General features: G+C 36.3%; 1 protein-coding gene and 1 long non-coding RNA gene across 3 annotated transcripts in view; one reads left to right on the forward strand and one right to left on the reverse strand.

Annotated features, from left to right (window-relative positions):
• The window catches only part of LOC311443743, a 28,698-nt gene extending 20,723 nt beyond the window's left edge, over nt 1–7,975 (reverse strand). The window contains exon 1 of the long non-coding RNA XR_014697441.1: nt 7,743–7,975. This is a non-coding gene — a long non-coding RNA (uncharacterized lncRNA). The remainder of the gene's footprint in view (nt 1–7,742) is intronic.
• The window catches only part of TENM1 (teneurin transmembrane protein 1), a 1,172,023-nt gene that overhangs the window by 428,185 nt on the left and 718,684 nt on the right, over nt 1–25,154 (forward strand). The window lies entirely within an intron of this gene.

Here is a 25,154-nt window from a genome sequence, read left to right on the forward strand (position 1 = left end):
AATATATGTGCAAATATTTTCATGAAATTTTAATGACTGTTTTTTTATTTATTTCTAGTCAACTTTGTACTACCACAGAAAAAGCCAACTTTGTAGTCTTACCAAAGGGGAGCATGCAAAAAAAGAAAACAAAACAGGGATTTAGGAAACTTGACCTCTCAGTCCTTACTCTAGCAGACAAAAAAGGATGAAAATGGGAATTACTGCTTCTTTTAAAACCATAAACTGTGGCATTTGTCTTGCTTGTTCTACACATTGATCTCTGCTCTTCTTGGTAATCAGAAAATGTTTCCAAGTGTAATTACAGAACAAAAGATCCTGAACTGGAACTTATTACTGGATTGGCAGTCTTGAGACCACCTACATACTGAATTGATCTTAATTTATCTATAGATTGATTTTTCCCTACTGTCTTTTCTGTTTTGATATTTGCAGAAATTATACTGCTTTTTTGTTACTAATTCCAAGTCTGAAATAGGACTAATAAATCTTCTGAGTCAGGATGAGCTTAAAAGGTATCAAATTATAAGGTAAAGTGGTAATTGCTGAGTACCAATTGTGGCAGCAGTGTGTAAGGACAAAATAATATCACATTGGTACATTTTCTCGTGAAAGCATAGATTTTTGGCTATCTCTAAACTAGCTGCCATTTGTGCTGCCAAGCATCAGGAGTTCAACACATGCTAATTACCTGAGCCTTTTCACAATGTTCTCAAGGTGGGTTGTCACCCATATCTTTCCTCGTCTGAATGACCTACTTCAGAGTTTGGGCATCACTAATGAAGCTCTAGTAGCACCGTTTGGCCTGGGGTGTGGAAGTGTCTACTGCAAAGTAGGGCATCTCTCTGAATGTCTCTAAAGCACTAACACTAGCATAGACAGAGTTTTAACAAGTGCAAATAATAAACCAACACATTGTCTGGCTAGCTTGCTTCTCTCTCTTTTTCCCTGAATGTAATTCATCATAGGGTTTAAATCTAGTCATTGGTCTTCGTATTTATAATCACACTTTTTCAGTGCTCCAATTCTGTGTTCCAACTCCCAGGCTTAAACATGTGTTTGAAGGTAGGAGTGTATTGGGTCAGATGGTTGAAAAACTCAGTGGTTGCTAAGGTGACTGGAAGTAATGAAATAAAGGTCACAAAATCATCAAGGTGGTAGATAAATTTAACGTGGAAGAGCTGTTCACTGCATCTCAGCACAAGGTACACAGGGTAAGGAACTTCTACAGTTTGCTGCCACTGAAGTATATGAAGGCAGACAGTAGCAGCAGGTCAAGAAAGGGCTGGGACAAATTCAGAAATGATACGTCTGTGAAAGGATGCCAAAGGGAGTGGGACAGGTTGTGCCACCTTACTAGCTATGATTCTGGGGAAGAATAAGGGAGTAAACCACAGAAAGCAGCCAGGCTTGTGTGCTGCCCCTAAGTAGCTTCACTCGTTGAACCTGAATAGTGGGCCAGGTGGACATCTGTTCTACATCTGTTCTAAGTAGGGCTTTTTTTTTTTTTTTTTTTTTTTTTTAATATTATTATTATGTAGTGTGACAGCGATGTCATCATACACATTGCTGCTTTATCTGGTTATCTAAATTACATTCTTATCAAGCAGATACATTTTTAAGATTTTGCTTTCCCTTTCTTGTACTTTCCCCAAAATAAAAACTGGTGTTTGGAAAGCTAATAAACCAGAACAGTTAGAAAAATAAAGTATTGCTGCCAAATACATCTTACTGAATGCTGAGAAACTGCATTTATATCAGTGATGCCTCTCAGAAGTACATTGGTGAGACGCAAAGCAGAATTTAAAGAATGGGAGCAATGAATAGTAAGAGTGATAGTCACCACAAGGGTTCTACAGAGCAGACTGATACTTTAAGCATAGGTATCTTTAGTTTTCAAATCCACAATTCTGTCTTTTTGCCAAGCAAGCATATTTGAAACATGAGAAAGTCCAATCTGCCTCCAAATATTCGACAAACTGTATTGTATGTGTGCATCAAAACCATCACCTTCAATGGTACTTTGAATCCTGACTTATTTGAGCCCTTCTGCTCCTTTATTTCAGGGAAAGTATCTTTCATTCATGTAAAATATTGTATTGAGGAGAAACATTTTTTTTTTTTTTTTAGTCACAGTGGCATTTATGGTTGTTAAATTTTGTATACAGAAAGATTTACTAATATTATAAAGAACTAATGTGTGTGTTTGTAGGATGCAGGTGTTATGGCAGCTATAGTGACACAGGGCTGAGTTTGGCTATCCTGACATCAGAGATCAATCATGTTATATTATTTTGCTGCCTTTATTTATTTTTATTTTATTTTGATACTGTCATGTTACTTTATATTTCTTGAAAGTGATACAAACTTAATGGAATGGTGAACATGGCATTACACAGACCAGATGTACATGTATGCACTGTTTTGGATATGTTTCTCTCTTTCCCAGATTGATTACTGTTGTATTCTAAGAGGCTTATATTATTTGCTGCACCAAGCATGAAAATAAGTCTTCAGATTTTTACAGCATGAAGGATCTAAATTCTAATGGCAGAAACCATTGTGACAATCTTTGAACACTGCTTTTAGAAGCTCAAAATATTTCGTAAAATTCAGTGCATTTCTTCTTCAGTTGGCCTGATGATATAAACTTTGTATTCCCAAATTCCAAACAGATAAAGCAACAAAATAACAAACTAATCAAAATTAGCTGTTGTTTCTCTGCTGTTTTGGGGAAGGGTATGAATCCACATGTTTTCATAGTACAGCCCAAATTTGGAGATTGGGCTGAATATTTATCCAGTGTAAGTCATCCAGTGTAAGTCAATGAAGCCCTGCTTAGAGTAGCAAAATACTACTTACGCAACTAAGTATCTGTCATGTAGGAGCTGCTCTTCAGACACGGCTGCAGAGACCAGGTCTCCTTTGCACAACCATAAAACTCTGGAAAGTACTTAACTCTCAGTAAGAAGGGAGAACTAGCTTACCAGGCATAAAAGACCTTACAACAATAAAAAGAGCTATAACTAGCAATCTTTCATGAAAGTGCTTACAGAACAGCATTTTCTGAAATACAATTAACTTACTTCCCAATGTAGCGTTCAGTCATTATTAATAAATTAATTATCAATAAATCCTTTGAAATTATGAGTCTCAGCAATCCACACTAAGTTTGTGTACTTGTTGATTGTGCAATGTGAATAGCCATCAAATGCAAAATAATCTGTTACAAAGCTGCGAGATCTGATCTAGTTTTTAAATGCAAAGTAATAGAGTAGACACAAGTGAATGTAATTTTGAAAACAATTTAATAAATAAAGTTTAAATTGCAAGAATGCTTTTTAATAAAAGGAGACAAAAGCAGCTTGTGAATTATTCTTATGAAAATCTTCATATTTATACCTGAAGTGCTTCCACTTGAACCAGTGTGCTGTATATTTAAAACGTGAAAAAGGATGCTGAAAATGCCTCCCTCTTAAAAAAAAAAAAAAAAAAAAAAAAAAAAAAAAAAAAAAAAGCCTGTTAAAATCTGAGGGAAGATGACTAAAAATTAATATTCAAGTCAAGCCTCTACTGGATATTGAAAATGGAAGAGATTTGTAACAGATGTAGATCATTCTTTAATCCACTAAACATTTAGAATTTAACAGTTTTTTTGTTGTCTAGAACTATTTGTTTTTCCCTTCCTAACCAATTTCCTTTTTCTTGATTTTTCTATTTCTTCATCAGTAAAAAAATAATACCAATGAGCGTACTAAAGGGGATGGGGGTTCTTTAGAAAATTCTTCGTAGCTGATGGAGTGAGTGTTTTTTTAATAGTGGAGAGGATCAAAGAAATTGGATTTGAGGTGTTTAATTAAGTCTGTTCACAGACAAACTGTCTTGATGAGTGACAGGTTGGCCTGGTGGAGTCCACCAGGAAAAACAGCAATTAGAATGAACCTGTGGACTCCGTATCACAAGCTTTTCAAGTTCAAGCCACAGAACTAATTTAGAAAAGAACTAACATGATGTTGACAGAGAATCAATAATGAAAGCCACCGTAGGATATTTCACTAATGTGAAGTTGCTTTAACCCCACCCACAACTGAACACTCTTTCAAAATATATGCAGTTCTAATTCTTCTGGGGTAGTCTCTTATGAATATGCAGAGAGGTGATTTTTTCACCTTTCATAAAAGCCTTGGAAACAAAAGTACCCATTAAGAATTTAAGAACACTTTAGTGAAATCAGTGAACTTTATACATACTAAATATATATGAAAGAAATTTGAGTTCCATTGGAGATGGTGACAAATATGTCCTGTGACTTCACTTAGGATAGAAATTATTAACATAGTGCAAAGCAGTGTAACTTAAATGTTCTCGTCTCTAGGTCTAAGGCAAATGTTTGCATTTGTACATGTATATCTACTGAGAGGAATTAAATCACTTTACATCTGCATAGTTGGCTCTGCTGCTATGGCAGGTATCATTTTTATTTTCCTAAGACATGAGAAAAAATACTCATGTTCAGATTTTGTGGAAATAGAGAAGGATTTGGGAAGGCTTGCACAAAACCCAGCCAGTCATACTGTAACAGAATTTTATATATATATATATTTTTTTTTTCTATAGACTTTTGAAGTGAGTGCATTTAGCTATATGTTTCTATTATTTTCATTGTCATATTATCTGAGTGCAGACTGATATGCATAGTGAATGTAGCTTTGTTTAGTAAATCGGTAGAACGACACTCATTAAATTCATTTACAACAAAAATTAGCAAATATTAAAGGCATATATATCAGAAGAAGCTAATCCATGTCTAGTTTTATTTCTTTACGGACTGCCACCTACCTACCTACCGCCTAAGCAGTTTCACTGTTTATGACCTTAGCATACTCATTTATTACTTATAACATATGTTAGCGTATTCGTTATTACTCAAGATATATTTTATATATTTCATTTATATCTCTGTATATTATTTAATAAGAAACATAGTTATGAGACATAATAATGACATAAAATAAGATGCAATAACATCTCTTATTAAAGGAGACCTGATGTTAGATTGAAATTCAGCATGTTATCTACATAAACAACAACGCCTTGTTTAAATTATTTATTTATTTATTTACTTATTTTATCTGAAAGTTAAGATGTTACTGTGAAGAGAAGGAGGCAAAAACGAAGCTCAGAGATTCAGCAAAATTGTGCAGGGTAGGCTCAGCTCACATTGGATGGATGTCAAAAACACTTCAAATTTATAACAGCAGGACATCATCTGCTGTTAATATAATATTCTTCATTCTTCTGCTCTTTACTTCCTAGCCATTACTCTACCATCTGCCTTCCTTTTTCCCCCCTCACAGAATATCCTCAAAATATCCCAGATCTTCTGTCCTCCAAAACTAGGTAAGCAAGAAATCTAAAATTTCGTGGTATATTAAGTCCTACGAGGAGCAGCTGAGGGAGCTGGGCTTGTTCAGCCTGGAGAAAAGGAGGCTCAGGGGCGACCTTATTGCTCTCTACAGATACCTTAAAGGAGGCTGTAGCGAGGTGGGGGTTGGCCTGTTCTCCCACGTGCCTGGTGACAGGACGAGGGGGAATGGGCTTAAGTTGCTCCAGGGGAGTTTTAGGTTGGATGTTAGGAAGAACTTCTTTACCAAAAGGGTTGTTAGACATTGGAACAGGCTGCCCAGGGAAGTGGTGGAGTCACCATCCCTGCAAGTCTTTAATAGACGTTTAGATGTAGAGCTTAGGGAAATGGTTTAGTGGGGACTGTTAGTGTTAGGTCACAGATTGGACTCGATGATCTTGAGGTCTCTTCCAACCTAGAAATTCTGTGATTCTGTGATATTTATGTGCTTCTGAGACATAACCCTGTCTTACAGAGGAAGTCAAAGGTGGTAGACCATCAGGGTTAAGACAGATCTCTTAAAAAGTCATCTGTGATAACACACCAGCCTGGATAGCTGGTAGGGAAAATGCAGACCATTCTGCATCTGTCCAGAAAACTGGGTGACATGCATCTGGCTGGGCAGTCACACAGCTGAACTGCAAACCCTGTGCCCATACAGGATCTAGATGCCTCCTAATAGGCAACACGCATGTTACAGAGGGATGTTACTGGCCATCTTTTCTGGTATATTTAAATTCTTTCCATCCACTCTTTTCTAGTGAAATCACTTCTGGATATTGATTCCAGAAACACATCATTTTTGTATTGTGCTGGGCAAAGGAATGTCCTAATAGCTGAAATGTGCCAAAATTCTTCCAATATAAAAACATCTTGAGATGTGGATAATTGGAGGTGAAGAATCCCACTCTCCTTCTTTCATGTATGACCTTTACTGCAGAAAAGACCAATTGGTTAAATGCCAGACACTTTGCTCAAAAATGACTGCACAAGAACAGAAGATGGAAATAATTTTTTTTATGCTCATGGTAGGGAACCTGAAGCATTCAGATTCCTGTTAGCAGATGGCAGGATGCAGAAGAGGAAGCAGTGATGCTTCTCCTTAAAACACAGTTCTGGTTGAAAACCTTTGAGTTTATCACAGTGCATCCTGTGCCAGATTTTTCTGAGTTATTAAATAGGTTACTGTCTTGGAGGGGAAAAATAGGTGACAGTTACTCATGCTTTAAAGAGAGCAAACCTTTGGATTTGGAAATCAAATTTGGAACAACTGAAAGGACAAAGTGAAAGTCTCTTTAGCTAATGGCACAGCTTTCCGTGGCCAAGAGGCAGCTTTAAAGAATATTGTTTCTGCATGTACCCTGTGTATTCTATGGGACAGAGTATCATTAATTTCTTTCCTTTCTTAATATGCCTCTCGTTTACACCGAAGACGTCATTTCAAAGCAGTTTATTGCTAGCAGAGGCTGAGGAAGAGTGCATATGGGATTCTCTGTGCTGGGGTGTATCGAGTTTGTTCTCATTAGGTGTTTGCTAAATCTCTATCATACTGAAGCAAGTTTTTTGGAATTAAAGCATGGCAGTTATTTCAATTAAGCATTTTCTAAAGGCTTTTAATGTCCTTATCTGTAAAATTCAGTGTAATGCCTTAGATTAATTTGTTCACAATCGTGTAGTGCTTTATGGAAACTACTAAATTAGAAGGAAGCTCTATTACTTCACTATCTTCCAGATTCTGCAGTCTCATTATTAATTTCTGCCTGTGCTTCCTTCCAATGCTGGAAATGTTTGCCTTAAAATTTAATTTACCTAACAGAAATAATGATCAATATCAGGTATGTGCAGGATTATTTACATAATTTTATCAGATAAACATAATTCTGTGTATCCAGGGTTATATTTAGCTCTGTTGAGCGCTGTTATATTTAAAGCTTGATGAGGACAGATGGAATGATCCCAGATACAGAAAAATATGCATCTCTTTTATTTATGTTTAATGGAAATGTCCCAGGAAGATGCAGAATTTTGTGCTGTTGTCTAATAATAATTTGTAATAATTTGGTACTCTCAAACTTAAAATTTTTCAAAACGGTGGCTTTCCAGTACAGAATTCAAGCGTAACTTCAGAGCCTAAGGACACTCTTAATTTTGTTGTTGTTGCTACAGTATGTGATGTTCCTGTGCTTAGGAGGGTTCAACTATAGAAAAGGAACAAGTCTCTTTACCAGATACTGCGTAAGCATATAATCTGTATTTACTTTCTAAGCCCTCATTACGTTATCCTTTAATCCCATATTTAAATGCTATGGGTCACAGCAGTACTTAAACAAATACTTACATTTTGCTTGCTTTCCTGAACACGCAGCAGTGCTGAGAAGACTGAGACTCATCCAGGTGAAACAATTTAGCCAAGGCTGCCGAGTTAGACATCTGTGCCCAGCATCTCTGTCCCAGTCAGGCCTTTGCTGAGCTGCAGTGCTTTTGGCCTTTTGAATCTCTAAACTCAGCAGAGGTCACACGTAGCTTAAAAGAAAAATATTTGATTGGGAAATGACAGGTCCAAGTAGCAGAACTGTGGCATTCTTTATAAATATGCCTAATAATAGCCTTTTTCTATGTTTTCTTCTGAAGTCACACATGGCTGCAACAATGTTATCACTTCATACAGTTTTATCAAAAGAGAACAGAAACTCTATTTCAGCATGAGGTATTTTTCATTTTTCTTGGTTAACTAAGACACATTTGTTACATTCATTTGTATCAGTGAATCTCAAAACCAAGCAAGACTCTTGCATCTTGTGCAACATTTTCATATGGGTTTTGCTCCATATTTGCAGTTTTCTGTGTTGACTGTGTTATCATGTCCAACTTCGGTGATTTTGTTTCTTCCCAGTGTCAGTTGCAAGGATTTCCTCCATCACCTTCCATCATCATAAAAAAGCACTGTGCAAACCACTGTGGCAAATCCGTTCATTAGCAGTTTCACCAATTGTATCTTTTTTTTTCTTTTCTTTTTTCCTTTTCTAAGGTGTTTATCAGTGTTGCCAGATGTGTCCTATTTCCAAAGCTTCATCAGCTAGCACAAAACAGCTTGGGAAGCCAAGGTAGATTTTAGCAGATTAAAGATTGCACTGTAATACACTAGACTTAATCCTAACGCCAGTAAACTCTTTATGTGCTATCCGCCCCTCAGGATTACAAAGATTTATGTAACCGTATTTTTTCACATCCCAAGGAGCTTAAAGGAATAGACATAGATTGTTCTGGGTGTTGAATAAAAGCAGTAAGCCCAGATAAAGTATTTTTGTTCCTCAGATAATGTATGAGAATGTAGCATTTTTAGATTGAGTGGTCATAGTAAACAGAGTTGAATGGGGTGATGGGGACAGAAGACAGCAAGAACAATTATTTCTGAATAACAACAACAACCACATTTCACAAGTGGCTAGCAGTTAGCATAGATATATAAGACTGGTGACTGGTTTTTTTTGAACAAACAAACAAACAAACCCTGACGCATTTGCTCAGCATGGAGATGAGCTTCTGAACATAAGTGCCTGGCCCTTACGTTCCAATCTCAGCATGTGAAACATAACATTGAGTTTATTCTAATACAGCTACACTCACTAAACATCATGCACTGGGTTTCATTTTCTTATTTTCCAGTAAAAATATTTATATTTAGGGATCTCAAAGCAAGAGCAATACCAAGAAATTACATGTCTCTAATATAGGAAAAAAAATATATTTTCAAAACCCCAAGTGTCATGTTTTCAGCTTATTCACAATGCTGCTAACTGTGTTGGCTGTTTCAAACATTGATCCTATTCCCAGAAATTTATGCTGAACAACTTTTAACATGGCTGAGAGACTCAAGTGTTGTTCTCCCAGTATCTTGGCCAGCATCCAAAAGAAATCAAGAAAAAAAAAATCGAAACAACAAATCCATTCTCCCTCTTCTAAGTCTTTGCTTAAATCTGACATGTAGGATGCATTTTATACAATTTTTAAAATGTGTTCTGTATTAATCTCATCATCCAGCTCCATATAGAAAATAAGAAGTGCAGAATATTAGTTCATTTTATACCCCCATACTGAACATAATGGCATTATTAATAACATTTTTTTATCAGAACAAACTAAAAGCTTATGGGAAGATCTATTAGTAATAGATCTTTGTAACAGAGATGACTCAACTGAAGAAGTATATGCTGACTTGTTGGTTTATATAAATCAGCAGGAATTATTTACTGGAGTAAATGCAACAGTTTTCACAGTCTGGAAATGAATCCCAGAAAGATAAGAATGTAACAGCTACAATTCTGCAGAAGGCAGAGAAAAGTCTAGTGTTCTTACTGGTATGCATTCATAAAATATGCATGTTTCTGCAAAGACTCTAGGAACTAGCAGAATCTCTCTTCTAAAAGATTATCCTAGTACTTGGCTGATATTACTGAAACTGCAATAAAAATTCTGTTCAGCATAGTGGGAACAAAGTTGTGTGCATCAGACATAAGATGAGGAATATGAAAAACAGGCAGCTAGCAAGTACAGGTTAAATGGAGGTAGAACTTGCATAAGAATGTAATGAGTAAGAAAACTATGTGGGCTACAGAAGGAAATTTGGAAAAGCACAGAGCATACAAATATTGAGAAAAGGTATTTACAAGAGGTAGCAAGAGGCATTTGGATGCTTTGGTTGATTTAGATCTCCATCCCCAGTGTCCCAGCTAGAAAGGGGTCCAGCCCGCAGGTATTTGGCTAACAAGATGCAGCCTAATGGAAACCACAGTAGTGTGAGAGATCTCTTTGTTTTTCTGTGCATAAAACATAGCTTGTACTACCAAAACAAAATGTGTAATGTGAGTTTTACACACACACACACATTAGGGAGCAAGAGAATGTATATCAATTGCCAAGTTCCAGTTGCAGAGGTAGGGAAGTCTCAATCACTGAAGACAAAAGCATTCTAATCTGTTAAATGTGAAAGGAAGATATTTTTTTTTTCCCCAAAAATAATTACTTTCAGAAAAATTCTTCCAATATTTACTCTGATCTTTAAACTTCACTTACATTGAATTCGTATGAACTCACGTTGCAGTGGTATGCCTTTAATGTTATAATAACAGAACTAGAAAAAAAAACAGTTACCTTTGGTGCAATATTCACATTTTGTCTAAAACTACTAAACGACATGTGAATCTTGCTACCTAAGATTTGCCTCTGCTAGTTTTTGGCATTAAATATTTGAAAACTGTCATGTTGGTGATATAAATGTGTACTAGGTTATATTTGCATATCGGTTTTCCAAATAACATTATGTAGGAAGCATACTAGGGATTGCAGTTAAAGGTGTTTTACAGTCAGCAATTTATCAGGAGCTTTCATGTGTTTTCATGTCTTGCCTACTGGAGAAGGTCTTTAAATAACATTATCAGAACCATGAATATTCTAAATGCTGATGTTCTCTCAATGCAGATATTTAGCTTGAGCTCTTAAAAATTTAAGAGACACAACTGCATGTGCGATTTGCTGTCCTCAGTCCTCTTTGATGGAAAGCTAATGTAGCACAGCATATCTCTAACTCAGATTGATTTCTATTGTTTTCAGGGTGAGTGGAAGCCTTTACCTTTTCCTTACCCCTTACCTGTATCATTTTGACGTGACTTATTTCTTTCCTCTCTGTTTTGACACTATCTTGTCTGTGGAATTCTGATTATTTATTTATTTATTTGGGTGAAGGAATGAAAAAGTAATAGTTAAATGTAACCTCAGGAGATTATGAAGTTTTGTTGTTGTTGTTGTTGTTGTTGTTGTTTTTAAACTGGAAAACCATTCAAATGGGGCTTTGCATATTAGGTTGACAATGTGACTACTTGAATGTATACTGAGGACTCATCTTTCCATTTTTTAATAATGGATGTGGATAAACCACAATAGATGGAAACATTAGAAGACTATAGCCAGACCTCGTTATTTTTAAAAGAAGTAGAGAGACCGGACAATGTTTGATTTCACTGCACTTTTTGAATTGCTTCAGCAAGGTACTTATTCAGTGGGCAGAATCACAGGGAAGAAGAAAGGATGAGAGAAAAGCATCTAGTGTACAAAGCAAAGTCTATTTATATCTGGTATCTCAACATAACTTTTATATAGAGGAAGAGATAGAAAATGTTGAAGTGTCTTTTGCAACAAATGGTCATTTCAAAAAGTGGAATTTCATCACCTTTTCAGAAGTGCATAGAGCCTTTGACAGTTGTTCTGTAACTAAATGCAGAGAGATATATGAAATGCAGCACTTAGCATTTTATCAGCCTTACAAGCAAAAATAAAAGCCTAGTTTGGTGCTTTAAAAAATGAGTGAAAAACATTTCCATCTTTGGTGATGTCTTGCAATTCAAAGTGTGTGTTCTGCTTTTCTCCTTTATTTTTCTGTTAAAAAAATACTGATTTGGATTCAACAAATATATTTAAGGTTATATGTAGTCAAAGGACTATATTTATAGAAAAGGAAAAACGCTATTTAAAAAGTATTTCAGTGCTCTTATGTTTTCCGTTTTATGCTGTGTAAATCCTGTGTAAACCAGTGTCATCTGCAGAGCCCTGGAAGGCCAGTGAGCATTATCAGGGCAGATGACCACTATTTCTTCTAACATGAAACAACCTAGGAGCTTATGTGATTTAATAGGAAGCGACATAAGAGGGAAGTGAAAGGAGGCAGTGGTTTCTCAGAATTGCCACCTGTCTGGCATTTCTTCAAATGTTCAGATCATGAGCAACCTTTGAGTTTGCTTCTGATATTATTAATGCCAATAATGTATAGTTGTATTGTTTGGTTGATTGGTTTTAATACAAGCTTAGAGGGCTAACTAGCCCTCTAACATGGTTGCTAGATTGCAGTGGCTTGTAGTGCCTTGTTTTCAGGAGTCCTGCTCTGGCACTAGGCTTTACAGTCTGGGCTGATGCTGTTGAGTACCCACTCATACTGCAAATGTGATCTTAATGGATATTGATGTTGGGCTTAAATGTGTGTTGATGAATTGGCTATAGAGTGATTGGCAGCTTGTCGCATCTTTAAGTCCTACTCATGCCTGGGGTTTGGGATTTTGGTTTGCTGTTCCTTGACTGCATTCCTTGATGCTGAGTAACTGCATGCCAGTCAAAAGAGCAGCAGAGAACTGGGAGAAGTGACGGCATCTTCTGGTCTAGGCAATGTGATGGTCTGAAATCATTTAAGTGCTAAGAAACACTTCAGGGTTTGAGAGAAATATCATGGAGTGATCATAGGCAAATTCCAGACTGCCCTATATTCCACAGAAAAACAAAATTTCCTTATGCTTTCTCTGGATATTATCTTTCCTTTGTGTTTTCTCTTGAATCTATATTAAAATGCCTAAGAGAAAATGCTTTAAAAAGCAATCTTCAAGTAGTGCTTCACTCTCTTATGCTTTAGCTATCTAAAATGTGAATATTTCCTTAAATAGCAGATGGAGGTGTTCTTCTAAAATTTAAAAGTTCGATTCATAGAAAGCTTTATTAAATGGCTATGCCACAGCATAGTTCAGTTATCTATATCATCATAACACAGGAATGATTTCATTTCTGTATTTAATAGGAAATGCACATGGAATAGATTGCCTCTAAAACATTATCCATTTGATTATATTACTGTTTAAGAGAGACTATAAATTGTGCCTCATATACCATAAGATTTTATAATATTGCATGCAGTTTGCTAGATAACAAGCATTAACACTTCCAAATGTCTTTGATGTAGCCAGTAGCCTAATTTTTGGTGTACTGTACTTCTAAGGATGTCTCTCTTTTTCTTTTCTTTTTTTTTTTTTTTGGCCTCCTCCCCCTTTTTTTTGAAAGTTTCTTCAAACAAACATTGACATATAGAATGTCACTGTGTTGATCTCTCCATGGTTGCTATTTCCTGAAGCTCCCTCTCTTTGCTGAATTCTTGCTGTGTGTCCATTGTACTTAACCGTATTTAAACTCTCAGGCTCTTTTTTAGGCATTCAGTATTTCTTGGTATCACTTAGGTGATAGCGATTTATAAGATGAAGCACATGGAATTTTCCCCAGAAAAAGTAAAAATTTTGCCAGCAAACTCATCTTCCTTGGGAATAGTGCTAGACAGTTCCCACAAGAACTGAGTGTTATTGCAAGCCTTCCACTCCATATGCAAGACATATTTCTTCAGTCTTGCTTTTTCTTAATGCAAACTCAGTGCACAGTGTATGCTAATTAATTTTAATCTAAAACTAAAATTCTACGACAAACATTGTGTTGTGGGCAATAAAATGCTACTAAGTGTGCCTGCTATAGTTATGGAAGATGTACAGGACCTTAAATTGTGTTCATTTCTTAACACACATCAAATGTAATAATTGCAGTTACTGTTACTCTCAAATTGCTGTACTCTGCTAAAAGTAAATAAAAAATGGAAATTTCTTTATTCCTGTTAGCAAAAATTGGGTCAAATCTGAACTGTCAAAAACACCAGAGATATTAGGGCAATGACAAAAATCTACCTGTCCTGGATTTGTTCCTTCCAAAGTGATTACCACTGAATGTCACTGAGTCTTTGTTTCAAAAGGAGTTGTATGGCTTGGTGGCAGTGTTGGAGACTACAGTTACACCATTCATTTAGAACAAAAGAACCTGTAGTAGGCTCAGATGTGGTAAATTTAATAGTTCAGGTTTGCCATCTCTTTTTCAATGTGTTGATGAATACTCTATAATAATGTAGATTAATTTAACAGCATGCCTGTGTTTAGCCAGGAGGTGATAGTCTTTAGTGTCTTTACTGTCTTTAGTGTCTATACTGTCTTTAGTGTGGAGACATTTAATTGCTTTTCTCAAAAAGAAATGCTGTGAAAGAAAATTTAACACTTGCATATTACAGATAGTATATGGAGATAGTTTCTCTCCACCACCATCATCCATTTCATGGTAAAAAAAATCTAGGCTTTCTGCTCTTGAATTTTCTCCTCATAACAGCTTGTTGAAATAAGTTCATGTTAACCCAAAGTATTGAAATTGTCAGACAGAGCCCTTTGAAATAACTGTGGTAAAACGAGCTTCAGTGATCTGATGATTCATCTTAATCAATTGCCCAGACTTAGGTATGAAATTGTCTTTCTTAATGATACATGTGGATGAAACAGATACAACATTATTCTCACCAGATACTGGACAATTAACCATACCTATTTATCCTCTCACACACATGCAAATCATTAGTAACAACTGCAAAACTCAACTGAGAGCCAGTTTAAAAAGGAAAATACAGAAATGACTAAAAAAGATCTGAAACTGTGTTGAAATACCTTTAAATCTGAATGCTAGTTTTAAAGACTTTTCTAGTTAACTTTATATTTGTTGTCATATACAAAAGCTGAACATTTGTATCCTAATAAAAAGATAGTAGTTTGATCCATAATGACTTTTAAATGCCTGGCAGATGCAGTGCTTTGTTGTTTGTTTTTGTTGTTCTTTTTCTTCATTGAAAACAATAATTTGTCAGCCTTTCAGATAACAGTCCTAATAGATGTGCTGGAAGCTAGTTGACTTAGAAATTCATTTAATATAGATGCACATTCTTTGTAATTAGATTAACAGATGTTATTAACAGGCTTTGGGGTGGGGATATACTAATATCTCATGAGATGGCAAGACAGTTCCATTTGCTTCTGGGTGCCAAATAAGTAGCAGTGCTTACTTCTAAGCTCATTATCCTCCACAATGGAAATTCTTGACCACCCTGGTGTTGTCTGAATGTTAGCAGTAGTTTTATTAATGAGCAATACCTATACTGCATGATGTGTAACTTAGGGACCATGATGGCAGAACAGTTTATGTGATAGAGCAACATGTGATCACAGCTTGGGTGTTTGACACATGCAGCAAGTCAAAATCTGTTGTATAGCTGCATGAGATTAACACATTTTATACATGATGAGATAATTCCTCTATATATAGCTAGGAAAAATGAATGGAGCAATTCTCTTTTTATAGACAATAAATAATCCACCAATATCTCTATCTTCATTCATATAAAGAACAACTAAAATGGTTGTTCTGCTCCTGAATAGTCTGAAGCTTCCCCAGTGTTGTTTAAAATTCCCCAGTGTTGTTTAAAGGTTTTACTGCTGTAAATATTAGAAAAGTTTTCTGCAAGCATAATACGGATGATTAAAAACAAAAAACAAACACCACCACCACCAACAACAACAAAAAAACTAAACCTATTGGTAATTAAACTAGAACAATTGTTTCTAGAAATTGACAAGTATTCCAGTAGGAAGACAGTGAATAACTTGCTGTTTCTTAAACATTTCTACTGCATTTTTTGTTATTACTGCTAGTGTATTTTCCAAAGATTTTTACGAAACTGGGGATGTGTATAGATTAGCTGTAAGTATATACAATCATACTAATTGATTAGAATAAAAGAGGTTTTATTGACACAAAGAAGTTTCTAGGTGTCTTTTCCCTACTGAGTACTTAATAATGTCATGTTTTTATAAACCTTGTCTGCACTTATTCAGTTCAGTATATTCAAGTTGAGTTTCAAAGGTGGTTCAAGAGAAATTGTTTGTAACTTGAATTTTTCCTTCAACACTTTCTACTTGACAAGCTTGGACTTGCTTAGACGTATTCTTGCATGCTGATGCAGGGCTTATTTATTTGTACAGATAACTACTGAATTAACAGATATGTAAGAAGTCTGGGATGGTGTTTATTTACATGCCAAGGCATCCTGGCTTAGCAAGAATACAAACCTAGAAGTGTACTAATGTGAGTATCCCTACTTCAGATAGAAGTTTTTCTTCCAGCATCTTGGCACATAAATTATATTAGCATGATTGCCTTTAGATTAAGACTGCCTGACATCTGACATTACATTCACTGATGTGTAACTTTCCACCATCATATGCATTACCTCTGCATTTGTCCCTGTGCTTAATCAGAATGAATCAATCAGAAATATTTTGTCTGATGTCTGAAGTCACCACAGCCATGACTTTAGTAGGCTCTGTAGAGGTCACAGTGGAGAGTAGAGGCTTGTCCATAATAAGCCTTGCTTGAATTATTATTATAGCTGTCTTAGAATGCTGTTATAAGTGAAAGTGAGAACATGGGTATGAAATAATATACCTTATTGCACTTTCATTTTGTCTCTTAACCTTTGGAACAAAGATTTCCTCATCCCAAATAACTTCTGTGTACTTTTTATCACATTCACGATAAGAAACATTTACCTTGCTTTAGCTCAAACTGTAAAAATAATATTTAAGGATGCCAGTCATTCTAAATCTCATGTGAGAAATCTCTCTGGTGGTAATAGTCAGCACAGCACTCGAACTGGTACTGCTCTTTGGTGAAGAGCATTCAGACTTTTCTGAATTAGGCTGTGGGTTTTGAAAAATATGAAACTGTCTGGATTGATGGTACATTTATGTGTATGTATCTTTGCCTATGTATTACAGTGGGGCATCTGTCTTTAATCTTACAGAACTTTGACAGTGCGTCTCATAAGCATACAAATTGAGCAAGTTTCTTTTGCAAACTAATCAAGTTCCCGCTGACAACCTGAGCCATCTATTTTAAGTGTGATAAGATATTCATCCTCCTCTATCAAGTCATGACTAATGGATAAGAATATTAAGATTTTTTTATATGTTATTATCTGGCCTTTGATAATCTAAGGAAAATAGAAAATAGAGTGCTCAGTGTTTGAATCTATGATGTTCATTCATTAAGCAATTAAAAGGAAATGGAGAGCACATGGAATGTACTAAAATGAACTGTCAGCTGCTAAACTAATATGATGTTTATGGTCCGTATAATAGACTAGTTATTCTTATAAATTGTTGACTGAATGAATTATATTTTTATTAAAATTGATACTGATACTTGGTGGTCTTGCCCTTCTAATAGTGCTGTGTTCATAAAAGGCATGTCTGATTTGGCTTTATAAAAGTAACTTGGAACAAAAGAGCAATTAATGCATACAGAGTATCACTTGATCTGTGGCTAATGCATACTTCAGGTGTGTTTGTGAACGTGTGTCTATTAAAATGTGTTTTGACACATTTTATTATTCTGTATCACAGAATCACAGAATCACAGAATTTCTAGGTTGGAAGAGACCTCAAGATCATCAACTCCAACCTCTGACCTAACGCTAACAGTCCCCACTAAACCATATCCCTAAGCTCTACATCTAAACGTCTTTTGAAGACTTCCAGGGATGGTGACTCCACCACTTCCCTGGGCAGTCTGTTCCAATGTCTAACAACCCTTTCAGTGAAGAAGTTCTTCCTAACATCCAACCTAAAACTCCCCTGGCGCAACTTAAGCCCATTCCCCCTCATCCTGTCACCACAAAGCTGCTGACTGAGGCCTTGGATCTGCAATTACCTGTGTTTGGGCAGACCTCTGTACTAATGCATAAATCCCTGAGTTTAAAAGTTGGAAAGGTGGTGGGTATGTTGTATTATGTTGTTTGTTTTTAAGATTCCTCTTTTGCCAGTTTAAGCTCACAGCTTAAGTGACTGACTGACCGCGTACATTATTTTAGTGGGAATTGCATCTTGTGTGGGAATCATGCATGACGAGCTCAGGCTTTGAGAGTCATATCATCCATTTATTTAAAGCTGGGTCTGCGTGGCACAATCCAGTGCCGTAGGAGCAATACCTGAGCTAGCCTGGGCACTCATGCAGTGCTGTGCAGTTCTGTGTGAGGTCGTTTACCATTTTTATACATGGAAGCTCTTTGAGAGTCTGTGGTTTAAAAGAAAAGAAAAAAAAAATGCCTCCTGATTCAGTTCAATTTCTCTACCGCACCTGATGAGGATGAAACTCAAGGCTGATGAGCAAAAAGATCTTGAGTGACTACTGATGGGGAGAAACGTGGTGCAAGGGTGTGGTGGTTTTACTCAGGTGGGCAGCCGAGCTCCACCACAACCGCTCTCTCACTCCCCCTCTCCTCAAAGAGGAAGGGGGAGAAAATACAACACAGAGAACTCGAGGTTTGAGATAAGAAAGGTTTAATTAAAGGGAAAGGGAATGAGGAGGAAAAACAGAGACAAAAGAAGCAATCAGTCCGTGCGGAAGCACAGAGAGAGAAAAAATTATTCTCTACTTCCCATCAGCGAGCGGTGTTCGGCCACGTCCTGGGAAGCAGGGCCTCAAACGCGTAGTGGTTGTTCAGGAGGAACAGCCCCGTCCCCCACGAGAGCCCCCCCTTTTATTGCTGAGTGTGACATCAGGTGTTATGGAATATCCCTTTGGTTGGTTTAGGTCAGCTGCCCCAGCAATGCCCCCTCCCCATCACTTGCCCACCCCCAGTCTGCTGGCTCTTGGGGGCTTGGAAGGAGTCCTGATGCTGTGCCAGCACTACACAGCAATAGACACAACACTGGAGTGATATCAGTGCTGTTCCAGCTACGAGTGCAGAGTACAGCACTGTGCGGGCTGCTGCAGGGAAAAGGTGACTCCAGCTCAGACAGACCCAACACAAAGGGGAAGAGGCTGGGGACAGGTAACCATTGCCACTGTTACTACAGGGCATTAGTAAGGGCATTAGTGTTGGATACGATGTGCACAGGTATTGAGAGTAGACCAATTTGTTCCTAGTACAGAAGGTATTTTGAAAAAGTATTGTGCATATGTACTAATTTTTGACTTCTTATCACTTGAACTTTTCAAACTATATATCTCTTTTATTTTTAATGAAGGAATTGCTTTAGCATAGATTACAGGTCTAGGTGTATTCTAGTGGATTTTGAAAATTAGCATGTTTCCAATTTTTATTTTGCTAACACTGATTTCCGTAATTAATTTGGTCAGCATGCCTGAAAATTTGAGGCCTGTTGTTCTTGATCACAATTTTAAGGAACTAATTTATTTATTTATTTGTCTTAAGTTTTTCTGGATATTACTCAGTCCAATGTAATATGAATTAATGGCTTTTGCTAGTGAAGAGGCCACTATAAAAAACCTTGAGTGCATCACTGCCTTCAGGTAGTTATAGCTGATGCTCTACTTTAAGCAGTGGTTGGTTAGATTTATTTTAGATTCAAGCTTTTCAGGGTCAGTACCATTTTACGATCACATTATTTCTCTAGCACAGCCTTTAGTCATTTCCTAAATGAAGAAAACTACTGTGAAACCATCAAACAATTCTGTGTGTGTCGTGGATTATCTCTGGCTGTCTGGCAGACACCACCCAGCTGCTCGCTCACCTCCTCAACAGGTTGGGCGGAAACCAAAATGGAGAAGCTGTGGTGGACAGGAAAGACAGGAAAATGGCTTAAAAGTTACTGGCATGTGTAAATAGACTCAGCTTGGGGACAGTTAGTTTATTGCCAAATAAAACCAGATTGGCCCAGTCACAGCCTGAGGTGGGGCCTCTGGAACTGGCTGTGAGAGGCCTGAGGCAGCCGCGGCCTGTCCTCACAGCAGAGGCCTCTCCTCACTTGCAGGCCCACTGCATGTGCTGAGGCTTCAGGTCGCAAGGTGCTGTTGTGTGGTAGGAATCTTTAAACCTGCCCCACATCTCTGCTGCTATGCCCCATCAGGTAACTGTTAGCAAGCTGTAAGTCATCTTTGCCTTGGCAGAGAAAAGTGTTGAAGCCTTGACCGTGCATTTCACGTTAAAAGTGAAAACACAGAAATAGAGTAGTACAAGTCTACCATGGCACCCCTGACTCTCCAGGGACACTTTAGCTCAGTTTTGGCCTTGCTGTCCACACATCTTCCAAGGTGCCTGGGTGTCTGGAAATCATGGGTTTTCAGAGCCAATATTCAGTGTTGTTACAAGCAACAGAAAACAAGATCTTATTATAGGAGTGTGTCTGCAGGTAACCCTGAAGAAAAGGTGGTGCAACCCATCATATTCACCAAAAGACAAAATGTTGAAATCAGAGGCCAAAATGATTTATGACACAGTTTATGCATAACTCCAGCCACAGGTTAAAGTATCAATTGTGATACTGCATGGGAGTCTAATTTTTTTTTCTAGTTATTTGCCAAATATTTGCCAAATAACTGACTGCTCCTATAAACATTTGTTGTCTTTTGAAAGGACAGAAGAAAGGACGCAATAAACCCTAAAACTGGGTTCTGGGAATATTTCCACTTTTGTTTCTAAACACAACGGAGATTGTTTCCTGGAAAGTAAAGGCAATTTTTCGCATTAGTTCTGGGAGGTTGCATAGCCTCATGTGGAATATTTCTAAAAATATTCTAGACTAGGATGGACTATTGCAGGTATAAATTAGCATTAATTTTTGAGGGGGGGAGGGGAGAGGGTAAAGTTGTAACAATGACCTTAAAAAGTACTAAATTATCACTGATTTAGTTGATAATAGTGGAATTACAGTTATGATTTCAATAGTTTTAATTATGATAAATGAAGAAATGCAGCCATTCAAACTGCTGACTTCAGGAGAAAGAGACAAGTGGTCCTGCAGCTTCAAATGAATTTGGTTACCTAAGTGGAGATGATGCATGCATATCACCTACTTATGCATACTGTATATTGTTGGTATTTCTTTCAGCTGACTGTACTATTTCTTTCTGTAAGTAAGTACAGGAAAATAATTACATGCTGCTATTAAAAGTCTCCCATGAAAGAAAGATTGGATAACTTTTTTCCTCTACACCCTGAAGACTATGATAAAAAGAATATCATAATTGTTGCAGTTACTTACTTTAAAGAGGTATAAGTAGTGAAAGAATTTTAAATCCAGTCTTCCCAGTTTGGAGCTGCAGATATAAGAGCAATTGATGTCGTTTTATCATAAAAATACTGCATTTGAAACATGGCCACAATGAAATAGACCTATCTAGCTGAGATCGGAATCATAAAATGCAATTTATCATAAAATGCCTTCACGCCTATTTGTACCTTTGAAACTGTTCATTATAAGGACTGAAGGAAAGCTGAAAATTAGGACTTAAAACCTGGAGCCTTCTTACTGCTGCACAGAGATGGAATTATCTTAGTTAAAACTTTTTTTCCTTAAGCTGTGGGAAATAAATAAAAAACATGTCTTTTTGACCTAATATACCTAATATTTATACAGTGGTTTATAAGCATCAAATGATGGCTGTGCATCATTTCCATATGAGAGTAATAATAACTAGTAGTTGTCATGATCTTTATCATTCATATTTACAAAATAATTTGTTGTCTTCCTTTTTTTTTTTTTTTTTTTGTTTGACACCCCAGGTTTTTAAACTGCTTGAGGAAGAAGTCCAGTCGAACAGAACTGGATTTCATAATTTCCAGCATTAGTTTCTCATAACAAATAATGCCAGTATTTTAAGAATTTTATTTGGAGAATTAAGCATAAAGTTTGTCAGTGCTTCCAGTTGAGGTTCTTACTGTAAAAGAAACCTTAAAATTGCCTCATGATTTGAAATTATTAATATTGAAGGGCTGGTTTTAGCTGCCCTTCAGAAAAAAAAAATAAAAAAGGGAGGGGGGGCAAGAATTGTTTTTTTAAAAGTAAAAGTCATGAACAGTTAACAAGCAAAATCACAGTTTCACAGGTAGTTGACCATCTAAATGCATTCAGGCTTTGAAAAAGAAAGACTATTAATTTTTAATCAAATTTCACAGCCACTTAAATAAATTCATGCTATATTTGATTGACATGTCTAATACAAATAACACAATCTGTTAGGAAAGGTGTTACATTTAAGGTCAGGCCTGTGATTTTCTTCTGCCTGTGTTCAAAACGCATAGTTCTGTAAGGCTGTGGTTGTTTCCAAATGATTCTATTTCTTTATTTCCTTTATCACGTTCATTTTTGCTTACTATCCATTCTAATGCTTCTTCAGAGGACTAAAATGGGTCTGATGAACGCGCTTACCTTTTTGAGAACACCGTAGTAATTCCCTACGTTCTATTTGTGTGTTATTTTCCTGTCCTCACATATTTAGAGATGCATTCTGCTTGCTCTGTGTGTATCAAACAAATGTCAGCTCAATGGAAATGTCCCTAAAAAGCAGATATGGAAAGTTTTTATATTTTTATGTTGTTTCTTTGGTTGAAAAAGAATTTGAAATACAAACTTTGGTTTGTATTTCCTTTCAGTGAACTTGGTTGGTTGGCTTTCATGGAAGAGAGTAAGGTATTGTATGAAGGATCATTGGAGAGGAAACCAGAAGGAAAGTAGATCTTTGTGTAAGTTGAGACAAAACAGTTGCTAAGACAATGGGAAGATCTTATATAGGACTGTCTAACAGTCATCAGGGTTTTGAGTTTAAAAAACTAAAAACTCATTTCTGAGAATCGCTAGCACGAAATTAAAAATAATACATGACTCCTTCACGTGATATCTAGATCTGAATAGCTAAAGGTGATGGCTATTTTCTAGATACCTAAGAAACACTATATATTTTGGTCATGGACTAGTGGGAAAAAATCGTGGGCTAGAAGGAAAAAATCTTGAAAAATACCTTTGAAAATAAAGTACTGGGGCAATGATAAGGCAAGGCATGATATGAGTGAAGATTATCTGACAAAGGATTGTGGGAAGAAGTGAATGCGTTAACTGCAGTGAGATCCCACCATTACTGGTGGCTGGGGCATACAGTTAGGGTGAAAGAGCACACGCCCTCTTGAGTACCACTCAGAAAGCTCAGGCTCGTGAGTTCTGGCTTGTGAGAGACCAAAAAAACAAACCATGGCATAATAATAGTGAGACTGTGGACCTTTTTAATTAATAACTCTTTGCTATTAACAAAATTATTTTGGAAAAGGCTAAATCTACTTAGAATTGAATTAGGATTTTATTTTATTTTTTTTTTAATAACTTTCTTTTTTCTTTTTTCTTTTTTTATTTTTTCAAGCTGATGATTTTTCATAAAAACAGTGTCTTGGAGACATCATTAATATGTCTGGTCTGTTCTACGGTATGCCTGAATTCCTGTGGCCTGTGCCATGAACAGTTCCTTTACTGGTAACCTGGGATAAGGTACTGGTTCAGCAGCTGTGTTCAGATCTTGTGGTCTCTGTAATATTCACATGGGAAATTCTCAGCTATGTCTTAAAGATTGAATAGAAAGATTGAATCTGATAGGTGATAAAAGAAACAGAGTAGAAAGGGATTCTGCACATCAGCTGAGCATATACAACTGATTAGTGACCAGAGTCAGATTTCAAGAAAAAAGTACTTCTGACATGAAGGAAGAAATAGTCGGATCCTAGAAAATGTTAAATATGGTTAAATTAAATATTTAAATTTGTAGAGCTTTCAAATGAAGTTATTTTTATATTCGAAAGGCACTGGAACACCAAAGCATTTTTCCAAAGTGTTTGTATGCAATTTTGGAACTTAATTTTTTATAATAGCTTTGTGAAAGACCTACACAGTATAATGAAAACATTTGGTATGATTCAAGTCATTAATTACTGAAAATTTAAGTCATTTAGTGTAAGCATGTTCATAGTAAAATCTGTCTGATTGTACTAAACTCCTGTTCTGGTAGATTAACCCTCTGGACTTGAAGAAGTGCCATCCGGGCATGCTAACGGTGCTTTTAGAAGTAAGGAATAACACTTGTCATTGTGTGTTTTGATTTGTTTTGACCTCTTTTTTTTTTTTTTTAATGTGCTTTAGTTTTGTTTGTTTGTTTGTTTATTGTTGTTGTTACACATAACCAAACCATAAGGTGTCTTAAACATCTTTGATTCTTAGTGTTACAAGTTACACAGCCAGACACACGGAGCTACTGGAGTTGGTACAGGAGTCTGCCTGTCTGGATCACGTCACTAAATTAATTCTTCTATTTTTTAGTGATTAATAGATTTAATAATTAATATTTAATATATAGATAGTTAATAGATACCTGCAGCAGTGAATGGAGCAACAGTATAATATGATTTTCCAATATTATTTTATTTTTTTAAATATTCTTTTTTTTTTTTTTTTTGCATTAATTTATGTTGTTTTGAGGCACTCTGTTGCCTGGTCAGTGTTTCTGCTTGAAAGTAAAAAATACCAGGAATAGATGGTAGTCTGTTTTTCAGCATGGTTTCCTTAATTTTATGAACACTTCTCCCAGCATTTGACTCCTTTAACAGTGGCATAGAGAAACTTCTTACATAGTTTTAACTTATGTTTGAGTTGAATTTTGGAACAAATACTGCCGTAGTGAATGCACAAAGTAATCTCTCTATGCACTGAATAGGAATTTTTAATTTCATACAACATTAGCAGCTTGCTCTAGTAAGTCTTCAGACACTACACAGCTCAAAGGTACTGAAGTAGAGAAAAGAAATATATACTTCTCTTTGAAAAACTAGACAAAATGGTTAGTGTCTGTAGCTAAGCACTTCAAGGTGAAGAAGGGTCTCTGTTCCCATTAGTAGAAATTGTATTTTGTGCTTATAATATGGCAAATCCATTATTTCATTTGCAAAACCACAGGCCTCTGTAGTTCAAATAAGAAACGGTCACTAAAAGAGCATTAAAATTGACTTGGGCTACACATAACTGCCTCTTCTTTGGGAAGAAAAATCCTGTAAAAATTAAGTGGGACCATAGTAGTGAGCTTGTAGGAAGGCAAAAAATCACCTGTCCATTTGTGGTGGTTCTGAAACTAAGGATTCATCTTACCCCAGGTGACTATGATGAGAATGAAATCTTCAGGAGTGAAATTAAGTTGCTCCCATGCTGCTCCTGGCAGGTCTTCGTCTTTGCTTGTCTAGCCCCTGGGG

The sequence above is a fragment of the Aythya ferina genome (genome assembly GCF_964211825.1).
Source record: "Aythya ferina genome assembly, chromosome: 13".
NCBI lineage: Eukaryota > Metazoa > Chordata > Aves > Anseriformes > Anatidae > Aythya > Aythya ferina.